At 46.5% G+C, this 18178-nt stretch overlaps 1 pseudogene; it reads right to left on the bottom strand.

Moving 5' to 3' along the window:
- Positions 1 to 7154: 7154 nt before the first annotated feature.
- On the bottom strand, positions 7155 to 17442 carry LOC144591226 (cell adhesion molecule CEACAM8-like; annotated as a pseudogene).
- Between the last annotated feature and the right edge of the window lie 736 nt (positions 17443 to 18178).

The raw sequence follows: 18178 nt of genomic DNA, 5'->3' as shown, positions 1-18178 counted from the left end.
AGAATTTCACAGATTCACAACTCTCTGACTGAAAATGTTTTTCCTCATCTCAGTTCTAAATGGCCTACCCCTTATTCTTAAACTGTGGCCCCTTGTTCTGGACTCCCCCAACATTGGGAACATGTTTCCTGCCTCTAACGTGTCCAACCCGTTAATAATCTTATATGTTTCGATAAGATCTCCTCTCATCCTTCTAAATTCCAGTGTATACAAGCCTAGTCGCTCCAGTCTTTCAACGTATGACAGTCCCGCCATTCAGGGAATTAACCTAGTAAACCTACGCAGCACACCCTCAATAGCAAGAATATCCTTCCTCAAATTTGGAGACCAAAACTGCACAGTACTCCAGGTGCGGTCTCACTAGGACCCTGTACAACTGCAGAAGGACCTCTTTGCTCCTATACTCAACTCCTCTTGTTATGAAGGCCAACATTCCATTGGCTTTCTTCACTGCCTGCTGTACCTGCATGCTTCCTTTCAGAGTCTGCACGGAGTTTGTACGTTCTCCCTGTCACCGCGTGGGTTTTCTCCGGGTGCTCCGGTTTCCTCCCACACTCCAAACGATGTACATGTTTGTAGGTTATTTGGCTTCTGTAGTCTCGGCCTGTATCCACACTGTATCTCTGAAGTAAAGTCGAAAGCTAAATGTTTCTGCACTGAAGAGCTTTACAATTGAATGTTCCTGTTTTGTTGGAAGAGATCTGTGTAAAATTAATACACGAGTATAAGGTTCATAAAATATAAGGGCAGAATTAAGCTATATGACCCATTCGTATAGTTTAGTTCAGTTTAGTTTATTGTCATGTGTTCCGGGGTGCAGTGAAAAGCTTTTGTTGCGTGCTAACCAGTCAGCAGAAAGAATACGTGATTACAATCGAGCCATTTACAGTGTATAGAAACATGATACGGGAATAACGTTTAGTGCAAGGTAAAGCCAGCAAAGTCTGATCAAGGATAGTCCAAGGGTCATCAAAGAGGTAGATAGTAGTTCAACACTGCTCTCTGGTTGTGGTAGGATGGTTCAGTTGCCTGATTACATCTAGTCTGCTCAACCATTCAGTCATGGCTGATATATCTTTCCCTCCCAACCCCATTCTCCTGCATTCTCCACGTAAACATTGACACCTGTTCAAATCAAGAACCTATCAAACTCCGCTTTTAAAGTACCCAAAGACTTGGCCTCCACAACCATCTGTGGCATTGAACTCCACAGATTCACCAACCTCTGACTAAATAAATTCCACCACATTTCCTTTTAAAAGTAACATCCTTTTATTCTGAGCTGTGCCCTCTGGTCCTACACTCTCCCACTTGTGGAAACATCCTCTCTATCTAGCCCTTTCATCATCTTTGGACACCCTGTGCGTAGGGGAGAGGGCAGGGCTGAAGATGTCCTGGTTGGGTTGCTCCTGGGCCTGGCCAAGCTGACCATCCCCGAGTCACGGCGCCAGGCAGAAGAGGGCTCTGCCCGAGCTGGCTGCCTGCCCCTTTTCTGGGGTTACATCCACGCCCGGGTGGTACTAGAGGGGTACTGGGGGACTTCCGGGACCGTTGGGCACCGCAGTGGGTGGAATGCATCCTTGACATGGATTGTAATAAAGTTGTTTAATACTCCATATATTTGCTATTTAAGACAACCTGTTTTACTTGCACGAATGTGGTGGGTTTGTTTTGAATTGTTTAGTATTGTAAATAATTAAATTGAGCTATTTCTGGAAATGCATTTGCTAATCTGTGTCTTCCTGAGGTGCTTGATCTGTGATTGTCGTAGGACCATCTGAAGAGGAGAAAAGCTCGATGGCCTGCAGGAAAGGAAAGGAACACCATGCACATCAAAGGGAGATTCTGTGCCCCTTTGCCAGGGTTACCTCCGTGCTCGGGAGGTACTAGAGAGGGACCACGCGTTGTCCACGGGCATCCTGGGGGATTTCCGGGACCGTGGGGGTAGAATGTATCCACAATAAGAATTGTATTATAGTTATTTGAATAATTTAGTGCATAAGATAATTTGGTGATTTTGTATGATGGTGGTGGGTTGGTGTGCTACCACGGTTATGGTTTGTAAATGTTATTTTATATCGTAACGGAATAAATTATTTTTGATTAAAATAAGTGAGATTCTGTATATAGTGTCCTCTGTATACAATGACCCAGATTGCTACAAGTGATCACTGCATTTGACGCTCTTAAATAAAGATGGACACAACATGCTGGAGTAACTCAGCAGGTCAGGCAGCATCCCTGGAGAGAAGGAATGGGTGACGTTTCGGGTCGAGACCCTTCTGTAGACTTTCCCTCACTCTGCTGCCTTCAGCCCTTGGAACAAATTGCCCTTAGTGTCAATGTAAATTGTCCAGAGTGTGTGTAGGATAGTGTGAGTGTGCGGGGATCGCTGGTCAGGACCCGTTTCCACACTGTATCTCTAAACTAAACTAAACTACAGTTTGCAACTGTGTATTTCTTATGGGCTTACATCCGATTCTATCTTTAGCCTGTGTCCGACAATCTGGCTATCAGGGAACCCCCTCGCCTGAGGTCATCTGTGGCCGGCCATGTTTAGTCCGGCTCCTTCTCTCTTCCAGCTTTCAGTCCTGCTCCCACCTCTGAAATGTCACCAACCCATTTCCCCAGATGCTGCCTGACCTGCTGAGTTAAGGGCCTGTCTCACTTAGGCGATTGTTTAGGCGACTGCCAGAGACTGTCATAGTCATAGCAGGTCGCCGAAAAAACGGCGACTGGACCCCATACGACAAGCTACAACAACCTACCACCTAGTCGATGTCAAGTTACGGCAAGCTACCGACAAACGGCGACCTAATCGTCGCAAGTAGGACGTCCACCTACGACTGCACCTACGAGGAGACCTACGACGAGACCTACGCCAACCTACCACCACAGAGGTGACAACCTATGACAAACGAAGTTAACCTATGTCCACACGCGACAAGCTACGACAAGCTACAATCCTGAAGACAATTCACGTTTCACCCAGTTTCCTTAGAAAAGGGGGTGTATGGTAGGGTTTCAAATCATTCTGCACCATGACTATTTGAAAGTGATGCCGTGGGAAACTACTTTGCAGATGATACTAAGCTGGGGGGTAGTGTGAATTGTGAGGAAGATGCATTAAGGCTGCAGGGTGACTTGGACAGGTTGTGTGAGTGGGCGGATACATGGCAGATGCAGTTTAATGTAGATAAGTGTGAGGTTATTCACTTTGGAAGTAAGAATAGAAAGGCAGATTATTATCTGAATGGTGTCAAGTTAGGAGGAGGGGGAGTTCAACGAGATCTGGGTGTCCTAGTGCATCAGTCAATGAAAGGAAGCATGCAGGTACAGCAGGCAGTGAAGAAAGCCAATGGAATGTTGGCCTTCATAACAAGAGGAGTTGAGTATAGGAGCAAAGAGGTCCTTCTACAGTTGTACCGGGCCCTGGTGAGACCGCACCTGGAGTACTGTGTGCAGTTTTGGTCTCCAAATTTGAGGAAGGATATTCTTGCTATGGAGGGCGTGCAGCGTAGGTTCACTAGGTTAATTCCCGGAATGGCGGGACTGTCGTATGTTGAAAGGCTGGAGCGATTGGGCTTGTATACACTGGAATTTAGAAGGATGAGGGGGGATCTTATTGAAACATATAAGATAATTAGGGGATTGGACACATTAGAGGCAGGAAACATGTTCCCAATGTTGGGGGAGTCCAGAACAAGGGGCCACAGTTTAAGAATAAGGGGTAGGCCATTTAGAACGGAGATGAGGAAGAACTTTTTCAGTCAGAGAGTGGTGAACGTGTGGAATTCTCTGCCTCAGAAGGCAGTGGAGGCCAGTTTGTTGGATGCTTTCAAGAGAGAGCTGGATAGAGCTCTTAAGGATAGCGGAGTGAGGGGGTATGGGGAGAAGGCAGGAACGGGGTACTGATTGAGAGTGATCAGCCATGATCGCATTGAATGGCGGTGCTGGCTCGAAGGGCTGAATGGCCTACTCCTGCACCTATTGTCTATTGTCTATTGTCTATTGAAATACAATAACTTCATACATCAATTTTCCGTCAAAATGTCAAGAATTTCCTTTAATGATATTGAAACAAACAAAAATTTAAAAAAGAATGCATACAAAAATATTGTAATAAACATCAATAAATTTCAATAAACTTCAAACTTTCAAACTCAAACTTTAAACGGAATACAAGTGCAAAAACATACAAAACCTAACATCATTTATGGCACACATTACACTGATGGGTGATCAGATCAAGTCTACACTTGGAATTCACCAAAGTCAGCACCGGTGACAACCTACATCACCTGGCGACAACCTACGACAGCGACTACATCAGGAGACGTCAAGCTACGTCAAACCAACAGTTGACGAAAAAATTGAAACATTTCAAAATCCAGCGGCGACCAGAAAAACGCTACGACTCTTTGGAGACGACTCACGACCGTACAGGCAACACCCCGGCAACTGAGTGGTGACAGCCTAAAAAATCGCCTAAGTGGGTCAGGAGTTTTACTCCAGCATTTTGTGTCTGTCTTTGGAATTCTGGGGAATGCAAGCCATTGAGTTCAATATGCATTGATGTATACATTCGGGCAGCATAGTAGCATGGCAGTAGAGTTGCTTCCTGACTGCACCAGACACTCGGGTTCGATCCTGACTATGGATGCTGGTGCTGTCTGTATGGAGTTTGCACGTTCTCCTCGTGACCTGCTTGGGTTTATGGCAGGTGCTCCGGTTTCCTCCCACAAGCCAAAGGCATGCAGGTCTGTAGGTTTAATCTGAATCTGAATAAGTTTATTGGCCAAGTAAATTTATAAGTTTATTGGCACACGCAAGGAATGTGCCTTGGTGCTCCGCTCACAAATGACAACACAAACATACAGTTAACAATTACGAATGAAGCATAACCACATGAAAACAATAAGGATACAACATTATGGTCTAAACGTGTGGGTGAAAATAAACCAGAGCAAAAAAGAGACGACACTTTGGTTATTGAGTATGAGAATCTATGCTATTAGCTGATATAGTTCATTAGAGATATTGATATTTTGTTGTAGATGGTTGAAGATGGTTTCTTTTGTTGTTGTTTTAGCTAATATAAAATGGATGCTTATTTTCAGTAGAAAGCAGTAAGATGGATGCTTGTGGTAGAAATGTTATCATTGGGGATGGAATGTGTTTGTCCCTTTAGGAGTGATAGGGAGTAGACAGAGGAGTATAGGGATTCTTTGTTCTCCCCTGTCTGACAGTGTGAGCCTGTGTACTGAAACAATAGAGCAAGGTCGTGCAGCTGCGAGATTGCTCGCATATAAGAGATAAAGAAAGTTTATTTCTCAGTAACAACTCCTTATATGGGTGCGTGTGAAAGTAGGGAAAGTTTTGAATCCACTCTAGGTAGATTGATGCGTTTCCCCGAAAGCATGTGACTTATATTCTTGGTTTCTGAGCATGTGACCTGTATTAATGATTTTGTTTTCTCTGTAACCATGGGAATTGTATTAGAATTGTAATTGGTCATTGATTTCTTTTTGTCACACCTTTCTTTTCTGTATAAAAAAGTAAACAATCGTGGAAAAGTTGTTCTTCCCCTCTCCTCAGTTGAGATCTTTTCAGACACTAGTATTGTGGCTGGAGATCCTCACAGGAAGAACCCCACTGTGGAATAAATCTGATGTGCTCATCCAGTATTACGTGTGTTATTCAGACTGAAGGTAAAGAACTTGAATTATCAAGTGGAGCTACTACTCGTGGAAAAAAAGCTGGTTTTATGTCTGGCTGTGGCTGCTCCGACAGTCCAGAGTCCCCTTCCAGAGGGAAGTGCTTCGGCTTTGGTAAAAAAAAAATGCTTTGCTAAAAATATTTTCTTTGGTTAAAAAAAAGTAAAATTGTCTGTAGATTATTGTTAGCACACGTGGTGAACGCTGGCATTTCCGCACTGTATCTCTAAAGTCTAAACATCATCACCATTGTTCTGATGTCCATCTTACCCGTACATTTTTACCATTCCTAATTCAAAGAGATAGCATAAGCATTGCTTTTGCACTGGAGCAAATTCTTAAAGGACTCTCTACCCCTTTAAGAATTTGTTCCAGTGAAAAAGCAATGTGCCCACACAGCAGAGTTGACTGTAAATTTAGAAACATAGAAAATAGGTGCAGGAGTAGGCCATTCGGCCCTTCCAGCCAGCACCACCATTCAATGTGATCATGCGTGGGTTTTCTCCCACACAGCAAAGACATGCAGGTTTGTAGGTTAGTTGACATCAGTACAATTGTAAATTGTCCCTCGTGTGTGTAGGATAGACAATAGACAATAGGTGCAGGAGGAGGCCATTCGGCCCATCCAGCCAGCACCGCCATTCAATGTGATCATGGCTGATCATTCTCAATCAGTACCCCGTTCCTGCCTTCTCCCCATACCCCCTGACTCCGCTATCCTTAAGAGCTCTATCCAGCTCTCTCAGTAGACTGAAGCACATGTTTCCGCGTTGTTTCTCTATATCTATAAACTGGAAGTTAAACACACTGTGGAGAACGGAGTGATATCTTCTGCTGATAAGGTCAGATAACAAAAGTTGGCAGGAGTTTTTAGTTTTATCTAGTTTAGTTTATACAGCGCAGAAACAGGCTCTTTAGTTGTATTTAGTTTATATTATACAGCGCAGAAACAGGCTCTTCGGCCCATCGAGTTCGCACCGACCACCGATCCCTGCACATTAATACTATCCTACACTAGGCATATTTTTTAAATATTGATACCAAGCCAATTAACCCTACAAACATGCACATCTATGGAGTGTGGGAGGAAATCCATGCGGGTCACGGGGAGAAAGTACAAACTCCGTACAGATGTTCAAGGAAAGTCTTTCCCCTGACTCTCAGTCTGAAGAAGGGTCTCGACCCGAAACGTCAACTATTCCTTCTCTCCGGAGATGCTGCCTAACCCGCTGAGTTACTCCAGCTTTTTGTGTCTATCTTCTATTATTTAAAACGGCCCGCAGCCAGGATCGAACCTGGGTCACTGGCGCTGTAAGAACTACGAGGCAGCAACTCTGCCGTTGCACCTCCATGCCGCCTCTTGTGTAGCATAAACAACCTGGGTCAAATGGTGAACATTTGTGTAATTGGCCTTTGCAAAAACCATGACAGACTTACCATTGATGATCAGCTGGTAGGTGGTTGGTTCGACTGACTTGGTTTTCCACGCTGCATGTGTAATAGCCAGAGTCTGATCCCTCTGCGTTCCAAATGGTAAAAGTTACATTTCCATCAGACAGGGACTGCCATGGGGTCACTGGGAGAACAACCCCTTCTCTGATCCACAGAATGGAAGTAGCTCTCCCTCTCTGCACCGTGCAGTTCAGCACAGCCATGTGGGTCTCAGGGTTGTATTCACTGGAGATGGACGGTGTGGAGGGAGGATCTGGAGAACAACAGAGTCAATGAGCCACGGCACAAAATCCTTTTTTTTTACCTCAAGTATACAAAAGTAATTGCAGATTTATTAAAGGGATCTGCAAGAGTCACTGCCTCAAAAAGGCAGCCAGCATCATCGGAGACACACACCACCCTGGCCACGCTCTGATGCCTTCTGAGGAGGTGGAGGTGTCGACCGGCTTTCTTGGCCTTTGCTTCGATGTGGGGGTCCAGGACGAGGTGCTGGTGATATTTACTCCGAGGTACTTAAATTTTTCAACCATCTCTACTTTGGCGCCATAACTGCAGACTGGGGCATGTGAACCACTTCCTTTCTCAAGTCGATCACTATCTCCATTGTCTTGCGGACATTGAGGGAAAGGCTTTATTCACAAAATGCTGGAGTAACTCAGCAGGACAGGCAGCATCTCGGGAGAGAAGGAATGGGTGACGTTTCGGGTCGAGACCCTTCTTCAGACTGATGTCAGGGGGGCGGGACAAAGGAAGGATATAGGTGGAGGCAGGAAGATAGAGGGAGATCTGGGAAGGAGGAGGGGAAGGGAGGGACAGAGGAACTATCTCTCTTGGAGAAATCGATGTTCATGCCACTGGGCTGCAAACTGCCACGGCGAAATATGAGGTGCTGTTCCTCCAATTTCCGGTGGGCCTCACTATGGCATTGGAGGAGGCCCATGACAGAAAGGTCAGACTGGGAATGGGAGGGGGAGTTGAAGTGCTCGGCCACCGGGAGATCAGTTTGGTCACTGCGGACCGAGCGCAGGTGTGCAGCGAAGCGATCGCCGAGCCTGCGCTTGGTTTCGCCGATGTAAATAAGTTGACATCTAGAGCAGCGGATGCAATAGATGAGGTTGGAGGAGGTGCAGGTGAACCTTTGTTTCACCTGGAAAGACTGTTTGGGTGCTTGGATGTGAAAAGAAAGGCTGTTGTCTTGATACCAGGTCACGAGGTTCTCACCCCCATCTCTCTCACACCCCATTTAGGACTATGCCCTCGAGGTTACGTTGACATTTCTCAAACATCTTCCCACAATAGAATGATTCACATTTCTCAGCCACCATCTGCCATCAGCCTGATTACATTCTTTTCGTCTCTACATCCTTTCTCCTCATCGGCGAGGCCAAGCACAGGCTCAGCGATCGTTTCGTTGAACACCTCCGCTCAGTCCGTCTTAACCTGCCTGATCTCCCGGTGGCTCAGCACTTCAACTCCCGCTCCCATTCCCAATCTGACCTTTCTGTCCTGGGCCTCCTCCACTGTCAGAGTGAGGCCCAGCACAAATTGGAGGAACAGCACCTCATATTTCGCTTGGGTAGTTTACACCGCAGCGGTATGAACATTGACTTCTCTAACTTCAGATAGCCCTTGCTTTCCCTCTCTATCCCCTCCCCCTTCCCAGTTCTCCCACTAGTCTTACTGTCTCCGACTACATTCTATCTTTGTCCCGCCCCCTCCCCTGACATCAGTCTGAAGAAAGGTCTTGACCCGAAATGTCACCCATTCCTTCTCTCCAGAGACGCAGCCTGACCCGCTGAGTTACTCCAGCATTTTGTGTCTACCTTATATTCTTTTCATGTCTATTAATGACATTCCATTGGCTCTCTCTACACCACGCTGTCTCGGCAAGGCCACCAGCATCATCAAAAACGAGTCTAACCCTGAACGCTCCCTCTCCCATCAGAAATGAGATACAGAAATGTGAAACACATATCTCCAGATTCAGGGACAGTTTCTTCCCAGCTGTTATCAAGCAACTGAACCATCCTATCACCATCTAGAGTGGTCCTGAGCTACCATCTACATCATTGGAGACCCTCGGACTGTCTTTATTCAGACGTTACTAGCTTTATCTTACACTAAACATTATTCCATTTATCCTGTAAGTGTACACTGCACAGATGGCTTGATTGTAATCATGTATAGTCTTTCGGCCGACTGGATAGCACGCAACAAAAAGCTTTTCACTGTACCTCGGTACACATAACAATAAACTAAACTAAACTTCACAGATCAATGTTTCCAGGTCTGCTCATTTTCAGATTTAGGGATTACATCACATAAACTTAAATCCCAATTATTAAATTGTGTTCAAGAAAATAGTCATCGGAGTAGGGTCGTCACCTGAAATTGGAGAATACAATGTTCATACATTAGCTTGTAAGCTCCAGTCAAGTCCAATAATCAATCTTTCACAAAATGCTGGAGTAACTCAGCAAGTCAGGCAGCATCTCGGGAGAGAAGGAATGGGTGACGTTTCAGGTCGAGACCCTTCTTCAGACTGTTTACGTCACCCATTCCTTCTCTCCCGAGATGCTGCCTGACCTGCTGAGTTACTCCAGTATTTTGTGAATAAATACCTTCGATTTGTACCAGCATCTGCAGTTATCTTCTTATATTATATATCAATAGACAATAGACAATAGGTGCAGGAGTAGGCCATTCGGCCCTTCGAGCCAGCACCGCCATTCAATGTGATCATGGCTGACCATTCTCAATCAGTACCCCGTTCCTGCTTTCTCCCCATACCCCCTGACTCCGCTATCCTTAAGAGCTCTATCTAGCTCTCTCTTGAATGTATTCAGAGAATTGGCCTCCACTGCCCTCTGAGGTAGAGAATTCCACAGATTCACAACTCTGACTAAAAAAGTTTTTCCTCATCTCTGTTCTAAATGGCCTACCCCTTATTCTTAAACTGTGGCCCCTGGTTCTGGACTCCCCCAACATTGGGAACATGTTTCCTGCCTCTAACATGTCCAACCCCTTAATAATCTTATACGTTTCAATAAGATCCCCTCTCATCCTTCTAAATTCCAGTGTATACAAGCATAGTCGCTCCAGTCTTTCAACATATGACAGTCCCGCCATTCCGGGAATTAACCTAGTAAACCTACGCTGCACGCCCTCAATAGCAAGAATATCCTTCCTCAAATTTGGAGACCAAAACTGCACACAGTACTCCAGGTGCGGCCTCACTAGGGCCCTGTACAACTGCAGAAGGACCTCTTTGCTCCTATACTCAACTCCTCTTGGCGGCGCGTGCAGACGCAGCGGCCCCACGCTCTCCCGATTTTTCGAGTGTTTTTAATGTTTCCTCAAGTTCGTCAAGTTTGTTAAGTTTGTTAAGTAGACAGTATAGTCGTGAGTTCTTGCTGGACAAGAAAATAACAACATCAACAACACTGGACGCTACGCTTGCAGAGGAACTTAGCGGCCTCAGAATACTCTGCCTGACCTCGGCCTCGAGTGCTGCCCCCCGGCTGGAAAGGAGACGCCGCATGCGGTGTGAGAGGAAGCAGAAGAGGGGTAAGTGCGGAGGCATCCGGGCTAGGCTAGCGGCTAGCCCACACAGACCGGCTATTCCGAGCATGCTAATGGCTAATGTACGCTCACTGGACAATAAAATGGACACTATAAGACTTCTCCGGTCGACCCAGCGTGAGGTGAGGGAATGCTGTGTTTACGTTTTCATGGAAACATGGCTTAATGACAACATCCCGGACTCCGCTGTTCAGCTCGACCGGCTAACATGCTACCGATCGGACAGAGCTACGGTTAGCGGGGGGAAGACTCGCGGCGGCGGTGTGATTGTTTACATCAGTGATGCTTGGTGTCGGGACGCTGTGTTGGTCTACAAACACTGTTCACCGCTGGCGGAGTTTATGTTTGTGAAGTGCTGGCCTTTCTACCTCCCGAGGAAGCTAACAGCTATCCTGTTAGTCGCTGTTTACATCCCTCCCAGTTCCAACAACAAGGACAGAGAGGAGGCACTCTGTGAACTGTACCGGGCCATCTCTGAGCAGCAGACAGCACACCCAGATGGCTTTCTCATCGTAGCTGGGGACTTCAACCATGCTAACCTAAAAACTGTCATGCCTAAAGTATACCAGCATGTTGATTTCCCAACACGAGAAAACAACACCTTGGACCTTGTTTACACGACCATCAAAGGAGCATACAAGGCTTCCCCCCTCCCCCACATCGGCCTCTCTGATCACCTCACCGTTCTGCTGAAACTGGCATACAGACTCCGGGTGAAAGTCACCAAACCGGTTTCAAAAGAGGTACGTGTGTGGTCAGAGGACAGCACAGCTGCACTCCAAAACTGCTTTGAGACTACAGACTGGGACATGTTCAAGCAGGCAGCAACATACAACAACACAACCAACATTCAGGAATACACAGAGACAGTTACAGGCTACATCACCAAATGCATTGATGATGTGACCCACACCAGAGCCATCACCATCCGGGCTAACCAGAAGCCATGGCTGACAGGGGAGGTCCATGGGCTGCTGAGGGTCCGCAACGTTGCCTTCAGAGAGGGCAATCCAGCAGGTCTCAGAGCAGCCAGGGCCAACCTTTCCAGTGGCATCAGGAAAGCCAAACAACACTACACCCGGCGTATCACAGCCCACTTCAGTGGCAGCAGAGACACACGGAGCCTGTGGAAGGGTATTAGGACTATCACGGACTACAAACCCTTACCACAGACCTGTGACAGTGACACCTCTCTCCTGAACGACCTCAACGGCTTCTTCGCACGCTTTGAAGCACAGAGCAACACACCTGCGCAGAAAACAACTCCCCCCCCGAACGACCAGGCTATTTGTCTGTCTCCAGGCAGTGTGAGGAGCACACTGTTAAGGATTAACACCCGAAAAGCTTCTGGACCTGACAACATTCCTGGTCGTGTGCTAAAAGACTGCGCAGCTGAGCTCACAGATGTCCTCACAGACATCTTCAACATCTCCCTGAGCCAGGCTGTTGTTCCCTCGTGCTTCAAAGAAATCACCATCATACCTGTGCCCAAGAAGTCTTCTCCATCCTGCTTCAACGACTACTGCCCAGTAGCGCTGACTTCAACCATCATGAAGTGCTTCGAGAGGCTGGTCATGAAGCAGATCAGATCCAACCTCCCCCCCTCCCTGGACCCGTTTCAGTTTGCATATCGAGCTAAGCGGTCCACTGAGGATGCCATCTCCTCTGCTCTACACCCAGCCCTCACCCACTTGGACACTAAAAACTCATATGTTAGGATGCTGTTCATAGACTTTAGCTCAGCATTCAACACCATCATCCCCCAGCAGCTGGTTTGTAAACTAACAAATCTGGGCCTCAGCCCCCTTCTCTGCAACTGGCTGCTGGACTTCCTCACTGCCAGACCCCAGTCTGTACGGGTCGGCAGCAACACATCGGACACCATCACGCTGAGTACGGGGGCCCCACAAGGATGTGTGTTAAGCCCCCTGCTCTTCACCTTGCTGACCCACGACTGCACACCCACCCACAGCTCCAACCACTTCGTCAAGTTTGCGGACAACACAACCGTGGTGGGTCTCATCAGCAACAACGACGAGACCCACTATAGGAAGGAGGTGAACCAGCTGGTGCACAGACAACAATCTCTTCCTGAATGTGGAGAAAACAAAGGATATTGTTGTCGACTTCAGGAGAACGCACACCCAACACCCCCACCCACTGACCATCAATGGTGCTGCTGTGGAGTAGGTGAGCAGCACCAAATTCCTGGGGGTGAACATCACCGAGGATCTCTCCTGGAGCAACAACACCACGTCCATCGCCAAGAAAGCCCAGCAGTGCCTCTACTTCCTCCGCAAACTGAAGAGAGCGGGAGCCCCCACACCCATCATGTACACTTTTTACCGAGGCGCCATCGAGAGCATCCTCAGCAGCTGCATCACTGTGTGGTTCGGAAGCTGCACAGCCTCCAGCCGTAAGACTCTGCAGCGCATAGTGAACACTGCTGAGAGGATCACTGGTGCCTCACTCCCAACACTCCTGGTCCTTTACACCACCCGCCTCACCCGCAAAGCACTGAGCATTGTGGGTGACCCCTCCCACCCCTCCAACAGCCTCTTCACCCTCCTGCCTTCAGGGAGAAGGTTTCGCAGCCTGAGGTCGAGCACCACCCGACTAAAGAACAGTTTCTTCCACCAGGCTGTCAGGATGCTGAACTCTCTCCCCTCCCTCCCTCCCTCCTCTCTCCCCTGCCCCCATTGGACCTGGACTTTAACAACCCACACACACGCACATCCAGCACCAGACACTTTTTTTTTTAACGCTGCTATGGACAGGCTTTGCACTACTGTTCATTATTTTTTTATTGTAATATATTCAACTTCATCTTTTTTTCATTGAAGTGACTATATTTTATATTGATTGTTGTTTGCTGTGCCTTTTTAATTTTAACTTAATTTAATGCACTTTATTCCTCGGGATTGTGGGAAACGGTATTTCGATTTTCTGTCTGTGTAAACTAACTGGAAATTGACAATAAAGTTGACTTTGACTTTGACTTTGACTCTTGTTATGAAGGCCAACATTCCATTGGCTTTCTTCACTGCCTGCTGTACCTGCATGCTTCCTTTCAGTGACTGATGCACTAAGACACCCAGATCACGTTGTACGTCCCCTTTTCCTAACTTGACACCATTCAAATAATAATCTGCCTTCCTATTCTTACCACCAAAGTGGATAACCTCACACTTATCCACATTAAACTGCATCTGCCATGCATCCGCCCACTCACACAACCTGTCCAAGTCATCCTGCAACCTCAAAGCATCTTCCTCACAGTTCACACTGCCACCTAGCTTTGTATCATCAGCAAATTTGCTAATGGTACTTTTAATCCCTTCATCCAAGTCATTGATGTATATTGTAAATATCTTTCACTATGCCACTTGGGTATCTTAGAACCCGATGGTATGAACTTTAAACTCTCAAATTTCAAGTAATAACTCAGTGGGCCAAAGTGTCTATATCTCTGAACTAAACTTGACTTAATTGAGCTTAAAGGCAATTAATAAATGGAAAATGCCTCAGCACACTGTCACCATTTCATTGAAATAATAACAAACTCTATGGCTACTTACCAATGATTTCAAGATTTAGAATTCTGGTCCTCTGTGGGTCTAAGTCCACCATCATATTATAGTGGCCACTGTCTGATTTTCTGACATCTTTTAATTGAAATGATCCATTTGATATGTTAACTTTAATTCGATTCTTGTACTTTTCATATATGATGAGATTTCCTTCAAGCACATCAGTAATGTGGAGAACCCTGCTGGAATCTGAGAAGTCCCAGTGCAAATTATTGAATTTCTTATCAGTTCCAGGGAACGAAACAGAGGAACCTGTGGCGGCCAACTTGCTGTCACTTGTCCACTGAGCTGCAAGACAATAAATTAATTCAAACAGTATCACACCTGATATATGTCGGAAGGAACTGCAGATGCTGATTTAAACCGAAGATAGAGACAAAAAGCTGGAGTAACTCAGCGGGACAGACAGCATCCCTGGAGAAAATGAATAGGTTTCGGTCGAAACCCTTCTTCGGACTCCTGAAGACTCCAGTCTGAAGAAGGGTCTTGACCCGAAACATCACCTATTCCTTTTCCCCAGAGATGCCGTCTGACCGCTGAGTTACTCCAGCTTTTTGTGTCACACCTGAGGTAGATTAACACAAACACGTAGATGTTCAGTGTTTACCTTAGCTACCACACAGCTACTAACAGTAAAGAAAGAGTTTCCACATTGGGTGGGGCATTGAGTACAAGAGTCAAGAGGTCAGGTAGGGCGGCACGGTAGCGCAGCGGTAGAGTTGCTGCTTTACAGCGAATGCAGCGCCGGAGTCTCAGGTTCGATCCTGACTACGGGTGCTGCACTGTAAGGAGTTTGTACGTTCTCCCCGTGACCTGCGTGGGTTTTCTCCGAGATCTTCGGTTTCCTCCCACACTCCAAAGACGTGCAGGTATGTAGGTTAATTGGCTGGGTAAAATGTAAAAATTGTCCCTAGTGGGTGTAGGATAGTGTTAATGTACGGGGATCACTGGGCGGCACGGACTTGGAGGGCCGAAAAGGCCTGTTTCCGGCTGTATATATATGATGATATGATATGATAGGTTGCAGCTTTACAAAACCATTGATGGGCCACATTTGGAGTATTGCACGCAGTTCTGGTCGCACCTTGTACAGGAAGATTGGAGAGGTTTCCGAGGAAGTGCAGAAGAGATTTACCACAATGGTACTTGGATCAGAGAGTATTAGCTATCAGACGAGAATGGACAAAGTTGGATTGTTTTCTGTGGCGCGTCAGAGGTTGAGGAGAGACCTGATTGAAGTGTCTTAAATAGTGAGAGGCATTGATAGGGTAGAGTCAGAACCTTTTCCCCCCAGGGTGGAAATGTCAAAGACTAGAGGACATAGCTTTAAGGTGAGGGAGGCAAAGTTTAAAACAGATGTGTAGGGCACGCTTTTTGACAACACCCTCTCCCTCAATGTTAACAAGGCAAAAGAGCTAGTAATTGACTTGAGGAAGCATGGCGCAGCACGTGTCCAATCAGCATCAATGGGGCCAAAGTGGATATAGTTAAATCTTTAAGTTCTTGGGTGTATATGGCAGCACTGTGATGCAGCGGTAGAGTTGCTGCCTCACAGCGCCAGAGACCCGGGTTCCATCCTGACTAAGGGTGCTGTCTGCACGGCGCTTTTACATTCTCCCCGTGACCAGCGTGGGGTTTTCTCCGAGATCTTCAGTTACCCCTCACACTCCACAGACTTGTAGGTTTGTAGGTTAATTGGCTTGGTGTCAATTTAAATGATCCCTAGTTTGTGCAGGACAGTGTTAATGCGCGGGGATCACTGGTTGGTGCAAACTCGGTGGGCCGAAAGCCCTGTTTCCTCGCTGTATCTCTAAACTGAACAAAACTAAACTAAATATCTCCAACCATTTTTCCTGGACTAACCAACCACATTGAAGATTAGGGATTTTCATTAAAAATGAAAATGAAACATTGAAAATTGAAGACCAAAGTAGCACACAAGCACCTCCACTTCTCCAAGCGACAAACGACAAGATCAGTTTATCTCAAATAACTCTTATCAATATCTACAGATGCACAGTGGAAAGCATACAATCAGGTAGTAAATTCAATTCTTTTTTCTCTCGGTCATCGGCAGTTGAGGGAATACCTGATAGAAGTTTGTAAAATTGTGAAAGGCATAGATAGACAGACAGAACCTTTATTCCTAGCGTGGAAATGTCAAAGACTGGTAAACTAGACTGGTCCAGGAACGCTGAGGCCCTGTACAAGAAGGGACAGAGCAGGCTGAACTTTTTGCGAAGGCTCCGCTCCTTCAACATCTGCGGTAAGATGCTGCAGATGTTCTACCAATCGGTGGTGGCCAGTGCCATCTTCTCCGCTGTAGAGCGCAGGGGCAGCAGGGCGAAGGCCGTGGACTAAACTAGAATTAACACTCATCAAGAAGGCTGGATCCGTCCTGGCGGCGGAGTTGGGTTCATGGGAGATGGTCTTGGAGAGGAGGATGCATCTCAAACTGCAGAGCATCTTGGACAATAACAGCTCACCCCCTCCATGACACACTGGTCAACCTGAGGAGCACCTTCAGCAACAGACTGGTTCCACCAAGTGGCAGTAGAGAACGCCACAGGAGATCCTTTTTCCCGTGGCGATCAAACTGTACAACTCTTCCCCCTTCCATCATGGAGCTGACTGACTCCCCTCCCCCCTTCCCCCTCCCCTCCATCAACACCCCCGCTCCCCCCTCCTCGATCTTTGTACATCCCCAATCCTCCAATTTCATGCTTCATGTATCATGTGTTTTATGACTGTTGGCAGACCAATCTCCCTCCTGGGATAAATAAAGTTCAATGGTATGGTATGGTCGAGAGTTGAGCGTGAAGGTCAGATAGGGAAAGTTTCACGAAGAAGGGTTAATTTAATGTGGGATCATGTTTGATACAGACATTAGGTCCTAACATCAAGGACCTGTTCCTACGCTCCACTGTTTTATTTAGAATTATATTTCCATAGATGCATTTTCATTTTTCTTCCAAATTAAACAGCTCTTGAGCCAGATTGCAGCCACCGCCTCCTTACAGAGACTCAGAACTAATTTTACCTGAAACTCTTTGGCTGAGAAGCTGCAGAAGGCAGAGGAATGAGCAGTCAAAGGTCTTCATTATATGCCACTGTCAGCTTATTCAAATAACGCAATAGGGTCGAGAAGGTAGCATGGTGACTTCATCTGAGAACTGAGAGAAGGAAAAGGAGCAGTATATCACATATAATACACGTTATAATTTATATTTATATTTAGATGAGAGAAACTCAGTGGGTCGGGCATCTGTGGAGGGAGGGGACGGATAGTATTTCGGGCGGGACCGTTTTATTGATGTGGGCAGTGTGGTTGATATGTTTTACATGGGCTTCTACAAGGACCCACACACGGAAGACTGGTTGAAAAGGTAGGAGCCCATAAGATACGACGTCGTCGTTCTCAATCAAAATACTAGTGCGGTAAAGGAGACAAAGGTGGAGATGCAAGGAACTACATCTCCTTCTGCATCAACTGCATCTGAACAAAACCATGCTTTCATTTCACTGCACATCTTGTATGAGCATGTGACAAATAAACTTGACTTGACTTGACTTGGACTATCCCTGATCAGCCCTTGTCCATCTGAATGTATGTGTACCCTGTCCCTCAGAATACTCTCCAGGTACTTTCCAACCACAGATGTTAAGCTCGCCAGCCTATAGTTCCCAGCCTTTTCCCTGCAGGCTTCTCGAATCGGGCTACAACATTTGCCACCCTCCAGTCTTCCGGCACCTCTCCTGCATTTAATGACGACTTGTAAATTTCTGCCCGCGCTCCTGCAATTTTCACTCGAGCTTCCTACAGTGTTTTTGGATATA

Source organism: Rhinoraja longicauda, unplaced genomic scaffold (assembly GCF_053455715.1).
Source record: "Rhinoraja longicauda isolate Sanriku21f unplaced genomic scaffold, sRhiLon1.1 Scf000733, whole genome shotgun sequence".
Classification (NCBI taxonomy): Eukaryota; Metazoa; Chordata; class Chondrichthyes; order Rajiformes; family Arhynchobatidae; genus Rhinoraja; species Rhinoraja longicauda.
The sequence above is the reverse complement of the archived record's forward strand: the minus strand, read 5'-3'. Positions and strand labels throughout refer to the sequence as shown.